Source organism: Coffea arabica, chromosome 10c, assembly GCF_036785885.1.
Source record: "Coffea arabica cultivar ET-39 chromosome 10c, Coffea Arabica ET-39 HiFi, whole genome shotgun sequence".
Taxonomy (NCBI): domain Eukaryota; kingdom Viridiplantae; phylum Streptophyta; class Magnoliopsida; order Gentianales; family Rubiaceae; genus Coffea; species Coffea arabica.
In genome coordinates this window covers 12,206,803-12,219,835 of record NC_092329.1, presented here as the reverse complement: position 1 = coordinate 12,219,835, position 13,033 = coordinate 12,206,803, and positions in this window count along the sequence as shown.

The following is a 13,033-nucleotide window of genomic DNA, read 5'->3' as shown; positions in this document are numbered from 1 at the left end:
GATCAGTTTGGGCTATTGGGCTTGTAATTTGTGGACATTAAGGTTTAAAAAAAAGAAAAGAAAAAGATTTGGTCCGTTCCGGTGGATTGTGGGAAAGATTTTCTTGCTTTTAATTGATTGGGTTTGATCAGGACAAACATGGAAGGAAGATCTGAAAAAATCTTCTAAAACGTAGTCCAAATCCATTTGGTCTTCCAGTGAAGACTAATGAAAACTGAAAATCTTCCTAATCTTTTTATAATAAGTATTATGTATTTATTTATGCAAAGAGAATTTATTTATGCAAAGATAATGTCATGACAAGCAAGAATATTAGATGAAAATATAGTACACTAAGGGCAGGAATAGAAAAGGTGTAAAATGAGAAATTGGAACCTGAGGGAACTGTAAGATCGAAGGAACACGTAGGTCGCCATGTCATGGGACAAGTTGAAGCATACTCTTTTTCAATTAAAAAATAAAGTTAATCCTGAAAGATGGTATTAAGTATTTAGCAGGAGGAGCTTCTTAGTTTAAACTTTCAGAAATTTCGCAAGAGAGATAAAAAAAAATATAAGCTTTCTTTTCATTCGGCCAAAACTGGAATTTCCAGCAAGAAACCAGCTATAAAACAACAAAACCAGCTCCTAAACTCACATGCATCACTCTAGAAACATTAGACAAGGCATAAAGCATGAATTTCAATCATGATCTAGTAATATTTTTCAAGAAAATGACCAAAGTTGCAGCGTTTTTCTTCCTAATTTGCTGTCTTGAAATTCTAGATTTGATGCTGCTTTAAAAGTTCATCTTTTCTTGCTTTGAACACTCCAAATATCACATGCATGATCAGATTAAAGCCATGGGTGTTGTTTAAACTAAATCCTAATCAGGTTCAACAAAAACTTTTAGCAAGAAACTGAACTTTACTCTATCGGCAGTCATTCTTCATTGTATCAAGAATTCCAACCAGCATTTCATTATAATCTCATCTTAATAGGTTTCGTTTAAAGGTATAAGTTGCATGCATGTCAAGATATGTAAATTAAGGAGTACATATAAGACATGCAATAAAATTTTAACAAGTTTTTGGAAGAAACAGGTAAGAATTTGCAGCTTAGTTCATCGGGTAGCTTGTAGCAACTTTTACCAAAATTTTTTTACCTGAGACATTGCTAACTAAACACAGAAGAAAATTGAAAAACATTTAGCAGATTACCTCTAGTTCTTAATGGCTTTAAGTTAGGAAGATTGCTGATGTCTCTCTTTTCCCGACTCTTAGTTAGATAGACTACAAATTTTTTCTTGATTTTTAACTGGTTTTCACGGTTGAAGAAATGTAAGAAATGAGTTTCTACTTGTGTGTGGTTCTCTGCTTTCCTCTTGATTGTCTTTGGGCTACTTTAAGAAACTAAGGAAGAAGAAAGCTAAGGATAGTTTCTACCATTTCTCTTGGTCGACTGAAATATAGAGCACTAGCTCTGATTCTTCGATGATGAGTAATAATACATTTGCATGTCTTTTGGACAGTTGGTAAGGACAAATGTCCTACATATTTTGTTGTTGCTGTTGCTCTTTTTTTTTTTTTTTTTACTTCCCAACAAAATTCGACTAGTATTAGAATTTTATGGTATAATGATACAATTTCTCATAAGATATATTAATTCATTTGTTTATTAAAAGGAGCAATAAACATGTAAACATGCATTAAAGTGTAAACGAAAATTTTCAAACTCTCACAATTCAAACCTTTTTTCATCCTAATCTATTTTATTTTACAGAAACTCCTTTCAAAACCAGAAAATTTTATGAACAAATTCTTTTAGAAATAGACTCCATAGAGCCTTTAACTTGATATCCAGATAATACTCCATAGATCAAGCCAAATATCATAAAATAAAAAGCAAAAGAATCATCAAATCAAACAACTGGCCAATATCTGGTTATCAAACCTAAAATTAATTCTTTACTCCAAATAAACCTGCAATTTACACTTATTATGATTACATAAAAGCATGGAGATGAATATTTTATTTTTGACCCTTCTCTCACTTTCGTTTCATTCAATTATTACTGTCAGTAACCCATGATTTTTCAATATGGTTCTACAATTAGTGGCACAATTTTGGAGGACTCTTTGAAATTATGCGTTCAATTTTCGCGAAGATTATGACTTATTCAAAAGGCATCCAACTTTCAATGACTACGCGGAAAAACAAGTTGCACTCCATTATTATATCAAGAATAGAATTTCCTGAATTTTTTGTTGAAATTTTAACAAGATTAGTATTCAAGGAATTAATTATTTTTCCAGGTAATTAAGAAATTTTATCAAGATCATTATTCATCCCGAACCCAGCCAATAAAAAAGGATAGATACCAATTCTCAAGAGACCAATTAGAAAATAGAATCCTAAACAAAAGAAGATAAAATGACATAAGAAATGACGTCAACAAGCACTCTCTTTACTCAAGCAATGACTTCAACAAAAGAATATTCCAGAGCAGATTACTCTTACTTACTCTATATAAAGAGAAGCAGACCAGCAATCAGAAAAATAAGCAGGAGAAGAACGGAACCTTTGTGAATTCTTAGAAGAAACAACTCCTCTAATCCCAAAAGATAGTATAATATATAAAGGAAATAAGGGAACTAGCGTGAGGCTTTTAAACTATGAAAAGACTAATCTAGGAAATGAAAATGATGAAATAGAATATACTGAAGAAAATATATTACTAGAAGAACATATTGAAAATATAGATAGTATTGAGACAGAACATAAATTTTATATCCCAAAGAACTAGGAATAAAATTGACAGAAAAAGAATTAATTGACCTAGAAAGACAACTAGAAATTATAGGACAGATAAGTGTAACGGAAATAATATATTATGATAACCAAGGAAATATTCGGATAAAAGAAGAAAATGATATAGAAAATACAGAAATAAATACAGAAGAAATGATGGACTCAAGTAGTAGTAGTTGTGCACAACCTCTATAGCAACCAGTAGTATATAACCCAGGAAACTTATCTAGACCAACATATAACGAGTATAAAGAACCAATAGTAAAATATAAACCAAGAGGTAAAAAACAGCCTCTAAAAATGTTGGATAAAAAGAATTTAATAGATGATGGCTTAATATTAAATTTAACAGCACATGATTCTCAAATTTGGAATATCATTATAGACCATTGGAAATATAAAGTAGTTAGGCATTATATACAAAAAGGATTTGATCATAATACTACAGAAATGTATACATATTTAGAAACATTTTTAGGAGAAACAGTTAAAGCAGCATGGAAAAAATATAAAGAAAAATATCCCAATATATTAGCAGAAGATATGATGTTAGGAAATGATTTCCATAATTTTACAAATAGGATTCAATCACTATTAACGGCACAAAGTCCAAATAGAGGAACTCTAATGCAGCAACAAGAAGCAATCAGGAAATTAGAACAAATTAGTATTAGTAACTAGAATCAAGTAAAACAATTTATAAAAGAATATACATATCATGCACTTTTAGTCGGATGTTTTTATGATGAAGGAATAATAGAAAAATTAGTATTAAAACTCCCAGAACAATTGGGAAAAATAATTTATGAAAAATAGAAGAAAATAGAATGGACTGAACCAACACTTAAAAATATAATAGTAGTAGTAAAGTTTATAATGACAGAACTAGAAGAAAGGTGTACAATGATAGTAATACAAAAACAATTAAAAGGAAAACATAGTTTTTGCAAAAATATTTATACAATACAAAATTGTGATAAACTAGAAAAGAAAAAATACAAAATAAAAAATATTATCCTAAGAAGAAATGTTATCTCAGAAAATCTAGAGTTAGAAAAGCATACTTACAAAAAGAAAAACGTGTTAGAAAATATAAACTAAATATAAAATAAATGAATAAATTAAGTTGTTATGCATGCGGAGAATAGCAGCTCGAATACGAGCTCGACTCGAGATGGTCAATATCGAGTTCGAGTCGAACTCGAGTTAATCAAGTCGAGTTCGAGTTCGAATTCAAAAACATTAAGTTTGTTGGGCTTGCAAGCTCGATTATATATATTTTTATTTTTTTATTTTAATAGTAAAACTAGTTTTGTACTCGTTCGTTGAACGGGAATCATTGAAAAATAATAAACTATTTAGTTAATTTTATAAAAATATCGATATGAAATACAAACTTAATGTCTATTTCATTATAACCTTTCTTAAGTATATTACTATATGCGCATTGTAATATAAAGTATTCTTATAATATAAATTTGAACATCTAATAATTTACTTCGGTAATTAGTTACTTTTCTACTTCTTGTAGTGATAACAATTCTTATTTACTTCGGTTCCCTATGCAGTACACAAATTATTGGCATGAATTTGGAGATATATCTAATAGAGATATTTATGTCTCTTTTATTTATATCGCATTACTTTCCAGTTCCTCTTTTGGGTAGGAAATAAGAATCATATAATATTAAGAATTCTTATAGGAAATAAGAATTGATATATATCTAAACAAAAAAGGAGCAAGTCACGTAGGAAACTACTTGCCGTCTCGTTAAGCCACGTAGAAAAGAGAAAACATGAAAGGATAAGAATGAGAATACGACTTTATTATATATATATATATATATATATATATATGATTATATATATTTCTAATATTTTATTATTTATTAAAATATTATTATTTTATTCATTTTTAAAAATAAAATAATTATTTTTTATTTTTAAAAATAAAATAAAATAAATGAATCGTCTATACTAACTAGTGACAATCCAACTGCGACCCACTTCCTAACCTTTATGTTTTTTATTTAATTTATATTATTTACTTTTCTGGTTTAAGGGGCTAACTCCTCGTCCCGTCTAGTATCAGAGCCAGAGGGTAGTGGTGTTCAAAATGGTGTTCAGAGCCAAAACAACAAAGAAGAAAATAAGAAAAATTTTTTTACTGTAACACCGGAAGCACTGTAGTAATCCGGCAAGTTATTGTGCAAACATGACAACAAAAAACAAACGATGTACTGTAGCGCGCACCGTAACAATATTGTAGCAAACACTGTGGCAAGTACTATGGCAACACGAAAATTTTGCTATAAATACTCCTCAAATCCAACACAATAGACACACCATTCTGGACACCATTTTTGTATCATTCTTCAAACTTTTCCTTCTCTCTAAACTTGAAGAAATTCTCCTCTCTCTCTCTACAAACTAGTTTTATTTTAATTTTTGGAATCAAACAAGGGAGCGAGCCTTGCAAGCTTCCCAAACATTGTAAGTTTTTTTACAAACTCTTATTCAATCTTATTCAATCAAATGGTCGACTGAACCGCCTCATATTCATATTCATTTACTTGTTTTATTTATTTTGATTATACTAACATTTTGAAGGCTTGATAACTTGTAGAATTTGGGCACTAGAATGAGTATTGATGTATTTTTTGATTTTTTCAGAAAATATTGAACAGCACTTCAAACACCTAAATACTTTTGTGCATGTTACCCAGAAAAATGATATGGTTGTATCCCAAAAGAAAATCATACCTTTTTCAAATGAATTAAACTAATATTCTTATCTTTTCTATTTTTTGAAAACAAACAAGCATGATTTTCCAACATGGTTTGTAGCATGGTGCAAAGCACTTTGATCTAATCTGAAAATTCTTCCTCCAGATATCCAACAAAGTTACAAATTATTCATAGATAGATTTGAATTCTCAAACAACTATATACCAATCAGTCTGCACTTCTTTTCCATATTCTCGGTAACATGAATCTACCAGTGGAAATACGAATACATACAGCAAACACAACTCCCTCCATTATTAGTCCGACAAGGATATTCAAAATGGTGGCCAACATTCAATAAAAATTTCATTCAACCAGCAAATATTCAGGCATGATTTCAGAAGAATTCTCGCTCAATAAAATCTGGAGATAGTCAAACAAGCCAGTTTTTGCAGTAGAAATTTATCTCAACAGTCAAACTGGTATCAATCACTAATAAACAAGAGTATATCAAACGATTTAAAGATTTACTTCTACAACTGGATCAATCAAAAGAAACTTTAAACAAAGAGAATGCATTCAGTTCTGGAACAAAACTTAATGAATATGAAGGTCCAGAAAATGAAGATAATTGTTATGAAATTTTCTCACAAATTTCACAAGGTCACAAAACAATAAAGAAGAAAATAAAAAATATTTTTACTATAGCATCGGAAGCACTGTAGTGGTCCGGTAAGTTACTGTGCAAACACGGTAACAAAAGATAAACGATGTACAGTAGCGCGCATTGTAGCAGTACTGTAACAAACACTGTATTGGGTACTGTAGCAACACAAAAATTTTGTTATAAATACCCATCAAATCCAACACAACAAACACACCATTCTGAACACCATTCTTACATCATTCTTCAAGCTCTTCCTTCTCTCTAGACTTGAAGAAACTCTCCATTTTCTCTCTACAAATTAGTTTTAGTTTTTAGTTTTTGGAATCAAACAAGAGAGCGAGTCTTGCAAGCTTCTCAAACATTGTAAGTTTTCTTACAAATTCATATTCAATTTTATTCAATCAAATGGTCGACTGAGCCACCTTATATTCATATTCATTTATTTGTTTTATTTATTTTGATTATACTAACATTCTGAAGGCTTGCTAACCTTTAGAATTTGGGCATTAGAATGAGTATTGATGTATTTTTCGATTTTTTCAGAAAATATTGAACAACACTTCAAACACCTAAATACTTTCGTGCATGTTATCCAGAAAAATGGTATGGTTGTATCTCAAAAGAAAATCATACCTTTTTCAAATGAATTAAACCAATATTCTTATCTTTTCTATTTTTTGAAAACAAATAAGTATGATTTCCAACATGGTTTGTTGCATGGTGGAAAGCACTTGGATCTAATCTAGAAATTTTTCCTCCAGATATCTAACAAAGTTACAAATTATTTAAAGATAGATTTGAACTCCCAAACAATTATATACCAATCAGTCTGTACTTCTTTTCCATATTCTTGATAGCATGGCTCTACCAGTGGAAATACGATATATACAACAAACACAGCTCCCTCCATTATTAGTTCGACAATGATATTTAAAATGGTGGCCAACATTCAATAAAAATTTCATTAAACCAGCAAACATTCAGACATGATTTTAGAAGAATTTTCGCTTAATAAAATCCGAAGGCAGTCAAACAAGTCAGTTTTTGCAGTAGAAGTCTATCTTAACAGTAAAGCTAGCATCAATTTCAGATAAACAAGAGTATATCAAAAAGTTCAAAGATATACTTCTACAATTGGATCAATTAAAAGAAACTTCAAACAAAAAGAAGACCTCTAGTTCTGGAACAAAACTTGATGAATAGGAAGGCCTAGAAAATAAAAATGATTGTTATGGAATTTTCTCACAAATTTTAGAAGGCCACAAAACAACAAAAAAGAAAACAAGAAAAATATTTTTTACTGTAGCACCGAAAGTACTGTAGTAGTCCATCAAATTATTGTGCAAATACGGCAACAAAAGATAAAAGATTACTGTAGCGCGCACTATAGCAGTACCGTAGCAAACACTGTAGCGAATACTGTGGCAACGCAGAAATTTTCCTATAAATACCCCTCAAATCCGACACAATAGACACACCATTCTGAATGCCATTCTTACATATTCTTCAAGTTCTTCCTTTTCTCTAGACTTGAAGAAACTCTCCCATCTCTCTCTACAAATTAGTTTTAGTTTTTAATTTTTAGAATCAAATAAGGAGCGAGCCTTGCAAACATCCCAAGCACTGTAAGTTTTCTTACAAATTTATATTCAATCATATTCAATCAAATGGTCGGCTAAGCCGCCTCATATTCATATTAATTTACTTGTTTTATTTATTTTAATTATATTAACCATACGCGGTTGGTTCAACCGCCTATACTAACTAGTGACAGTCCGACTGCGACCTATTTCCTAACTTTTATACTTTCTATTTAATTTATATTATTTACTTTCATGATTTAATGGGCTAATCCCTAGTTCTGTCTGGTATCAGAGCCAGAGGGAGAAATGGGGTGATGGTTATTTTTCTTTACTTATTATCATATTATTAGTGTAGATCTACAAGTTTATATCTTCCTGATGAGATTGTTTGATGATGGCTATTTTTCTTTACTTATTATGATATTGTTGGTGTAGATCTACAAGTTTATATCTTTCCGATGAGATTGATTAATTTCGTGATTTTCATCTTTCTTTATTTATGATGTTGCTAGTGTTGATCTACAAGTTTAGATCTCTCTGATGAAATTGGTTAATTTCGTGATTACTGTCTAATGTATTCAAATTTATTATAGTATTGATAGTATTGATTTTATGATTTTAGATCTGTCCGAGGGACATGGAGCCTGTAATTGATAACCTCCGGTCCAGGTTGAGCCATGAGATTTGGCAGTCCTGTAGGGATGTTAAGGTTCCTGTGGTCCGAGATCCAGGACGGTAAAGTGTCGAAAGATTAGATCTGATTTCATGGATTTTTGCTATCTATATTATGATTTCATTTAAACTAGAATGTTAGATTCTTGATTTAGTAAATCTTTATGGTTTGATAGATTTATGGGAGACTTTGGTAGATCTATAAATTTGTTTTCCAAAACTTTTTGCGAATCTGATAGGTTTATCGATTCTGGTATGAATTCATAATTTGAAAAAGATTTTGGTGAATTTACTGAGTTTATATGAATTGATTTTGATGGATCTATTAATTCTGCTAGGAGTTCATGAGAGGATTCATGGTTTGTTTGAGATAGATCTATGAATAGATCTAAGGGTTCTTGTATAAAAGTTGGAGTGTTTATAGTTTTTGACATAAAGGATGCATGTTTTGAAATATTTTGGAATGAATATTTGAGTTCTGTTGTGGACTCTTGAGAAGTTTGAGACTCATACTAGTCAAAAAAATGAATATGCTGTTTTGTTTTTCTTAAAAAGTCATAAAAGTTTTCTTATATATTTTTTCGGGGTTTTCCCTGATATTTGTCAAAAAATTATTTTCTTTTAAAATGATTGTGGTTTGCAAAAAATTCCGATCTAAGGTATTGTTTGTCAATCCGAAATTCAGAAGGTTTGTTTTCTAGTTTTTGCTGAATAAGGATTGATTGCTCAATTCGAGCAATTTTGGTTTAAAGGTCATCTAGTGGTTTATTGTTTAAAGAAGAAATAGGAGATTTGGAATTTGTCTTGACAAATGTAGCCATAAGCAGAGACAAGTTAAATAAATAAATAATTTAAACAACTTATAATCCTCTTTCTTTTGGCATAGAATCCTTCAGGATCTATGGAGAATAACCATTTTTTTAAATCGATTATAACAAAGATAATGAGGGAATTACAAGAAAAGATATAACCTTTTGAGAAAGATTAACTATATATGACGACCATATTTTCATCATAATAAAGATAGTGATGAGGCTACAAAAATACATCTAACATTTGAAAAATATTAACTATGTATGACGACTATATTTTCAAACAAAATCATAATATAGATAGTAAAAATTCATGAAATCAGATCTGATCCTTCGACATTTCACCGTCTTGGATCTCGGGACCACAGGTTTCTTAACATCCCTACAGGACTATCAAATCTCATGACTCAACTTGGACCGGAGGTTAACAATTACAGACTTCATGTCCCTCGAACAGATCCAAAGTCAAAAAATCAATAATATCAATAATATAATAAGTTTGAATACATTAATAGTAATCACAAAATTAACCAATCTCATCAGAGAGATCTAAACTTGTAGATCTACACTAGCAACATCATAAATAAAGAAAAATGGTAATCACGAATTTAAGCGATGGAACGAGGGGTTAGCCCCTTAAACTATGAAAGTAAATAATATAAATTAAATAGAAAGCATAAAGGTTAGGAAGTTGATCGCAGTCGAACTGCCACTAGTTAGTATAGACAGTTGAACCAGCCATGTATGTTTAGTATAATCAAAATAAATAAAACAAGTAAATGAATATGAATATGAGGCGGTTCAGCCGACCATTTGATTGAATAAGATTGAATATGAGTTTGTAAGAAAACTTACAATGTTTGAGAAGCTTGCAAGGCTCGCTCCCTTGTTTGATTCTAAAAACTAAAAATGAAAACTAGTTTGTAGAAAGAGAGAGGAGAGTTTCTTCAAATCTAGAGAGAAAGAAGAACTTGAAGAATGATGTAAGAATGGTACTCAGAATAGTGTGTGAATTGTGTTGGTTTTGAGGGGTATTTATAGCAAAATTTTCGTGTTGTTACAGTACTGCTACAGTATGCGCTACAATAAATCGTTTGTCTTTTGTTGCCGTATTTGCACAGTAACTTGTCGGACTGCTACAGTGCTTTCGGTGTTACAATAAAAATAATTTTTTTTGAATTTTGTTTCGATTAAGCCAGTTGTTTGTATTTTTAGCAGATTGTTACAGATAGCTCTTGTTTTGTCTCCTGAATCATTTTGTCATATTCAGGTGTTTGTATTCCTCATTCCTTGAGCCAATGTTTATTAAGGATTAATCTTTGAATTTTTCTCCGTTTCATGAAGCTTTGATCTTTTAAGTTTCGGACGGTATTGTTTGTTGATTTTGCAGCAATGTTGTCATGTTCATGCCTGAAATATGGGGGGATTCATTGTCTAGTCTTTGTGTTGTAGAATACAACATCAAAGTATCTGATCTTGTCTTTCCTACACTCCTGCTTATATGAATAATAATCTTTTGAAATATACAATATTGTACTATCAGCAAGCTTGGTTGGCTTCCAGTTGCTGATTTTTCTAGATGTTGAGCTCGTCATTTTCTTGCAAAACAGAATTTGTTTGTTTAAATGATTTAGAGAAGGGTAAGATGGCATTAGGATCAAGGAGTTGAGGTATTATGCCCTCTTCTGTGGTTTGGTAAGGAATTAGTTGTCGAATAAAGGACATTCCTAATATGACATTGTTGGTTAGTTTTTTGGCTAGAAAAAAGGAATTTGGGATTGATGCAAAGGAGAATTGGATCTAAACATTTGTTAGTTTGAAACTTACTTCAAGTTTAGCTCCATCAGCTCCTCTAAGAACTTCTTTGATTTTTTCAAAAAATTAGGATGGAACAAGATTTTCAAGAATACAGTTTTGGTCTGCCTCAGTGTCAAATAAGGCTTCAGTTTCGATTACGTAATTATTGTTAATTAGTAATCGAATTTGGATCAAGTGATCTTTGTTTTTCTTGAATTTTTTGGATAATTGGTTTAAGAATACAGTATCATCTTGAATATTTGAACCAATAGGTTCTCTGATTGGTACTAGATTTTGAAGAACAAGGCTGTCAAGTTCTTGTTTAGCTTTGACTGCCCTAATTTCTTCTTTAAAATGATCAATTTTTGTTTGGAGATTTTGAAGGGTTAAGGGTTTGGTAGGTTTGGAGGGAAACCTATCAAGAATGTTTGTGAGATTATAGGTTTTGAGAAGTTTTGGATCTTTGGCTAATGGATTTAAAGAGGTTGAGGTTTGGTTCAGGGTTTCTTTGAATTTGTTTAGGTAGAGTTATTTTTTCTCTTTTTCAGGAATTTCTTAAATAGAATGCATAAAGGTTAGGAAGTGGATCGCAATCGGACTGTCACTAATTAGTATAGGTAGTTGAACCAACCATGTATGGTTAGTATAATCAAAATAAATAAAACAAATAGATGAATATGAATATGAGGCGGATCAACCGACCATTTGATTGAATAAGATTAAATATGTGTTTGTAAGAAGACTTACAATGTTTGGGCAGCTTGCAAGGCTCGCTCCTTTGTTTAATTCTAAAAACTAAAATTTAAAACTAATTTGTAAAGAGAAAGGGGAGAGTTTCTTCAAATCTAGAGAGAAGGAAGAGTTTGAAGAATGATATAAGAATGGTGTTCAGAATGATGTGTCTATTGTGTTGGATTTGAAGGGTATTGATATCAAAATTTTCGTGTTGCCACAGTACCAGCTACAGTGTTTGCTACAGTGCGCGCTATAGTACATCGTTTGTCTTTTGTTGTCGTGTTTGCACAATAACTTGTTGGACTACTACAGTGCTTCCGATGTTACAGTAAAAATAATTTTCTTGTTTTCTTCTTTGTTGTTTTGTGACCTTATGGAATTTGTGAAAAAATTTCATAACAATCATTTTCATTTTCTGGACTTTCATATTTATTAAGTTTTGTTCCAGAACTGGAGGTCTTCTCTTTGTTTGAAGTTTTTTTTGATTGATCCAGTTGTAGAAGTATATTTTTGAGTTGTTTGATATACTCTTGTTTATCAGTGATTGATGACAGTTTGGCTACTGAGATAGACTTCTACTGCAAAAACTGACTTGTTTGACTATATCCGAATTTTATTGAGCGAGGATTCTTCTGAAACCATGCTTGGATGTTTGCTGGTTGAATGAAATTTTTATTGAATATTAGTTACCATTTTGAATATCCTTGTCGGACTAATAATGGAAGAAGCTGTGTTTGTTGTATGTATTCGTATTTTTACTGATAGACCCATACTACCGAGAATATGGAAAAGAAGTGCAGGCTGATTGGTATATAGTTGTTTGGGAGTTCAAATCTATTTTGAATAATTTGTAACTTTGTTGGATATCTGGAGGAAGAATTTTCATATTAGGTCCAAGTGTTTTCCACCATGTTACATTCCATGCTAAAAAATCATAGTTGTTTATTTTCAAAAAATAGAAAAGATAAGAATGTTACTTTAATTTGTTTTGGAAAGTGAAGGTATAGAACCATGCTGCCTTATAATCCTAATAAGTATAATCTGGGGGATTAAAGGAAGTGGAAAAAGGTTAAGGTTTAGGTTTGTTTAGATTTGTTCCCCATTCTGAAGGCTTGATAACCTTTAGAATTTGGGCACTAGAATGAGTATTGATGTATTTTCTAGTAGGGTTTCCATTTTTTTTTCTTTCATTTTGATTTTGTGGGATTTAAGGATCAAAGACTTTGAATATGTGAGAATGAGTTTATAATA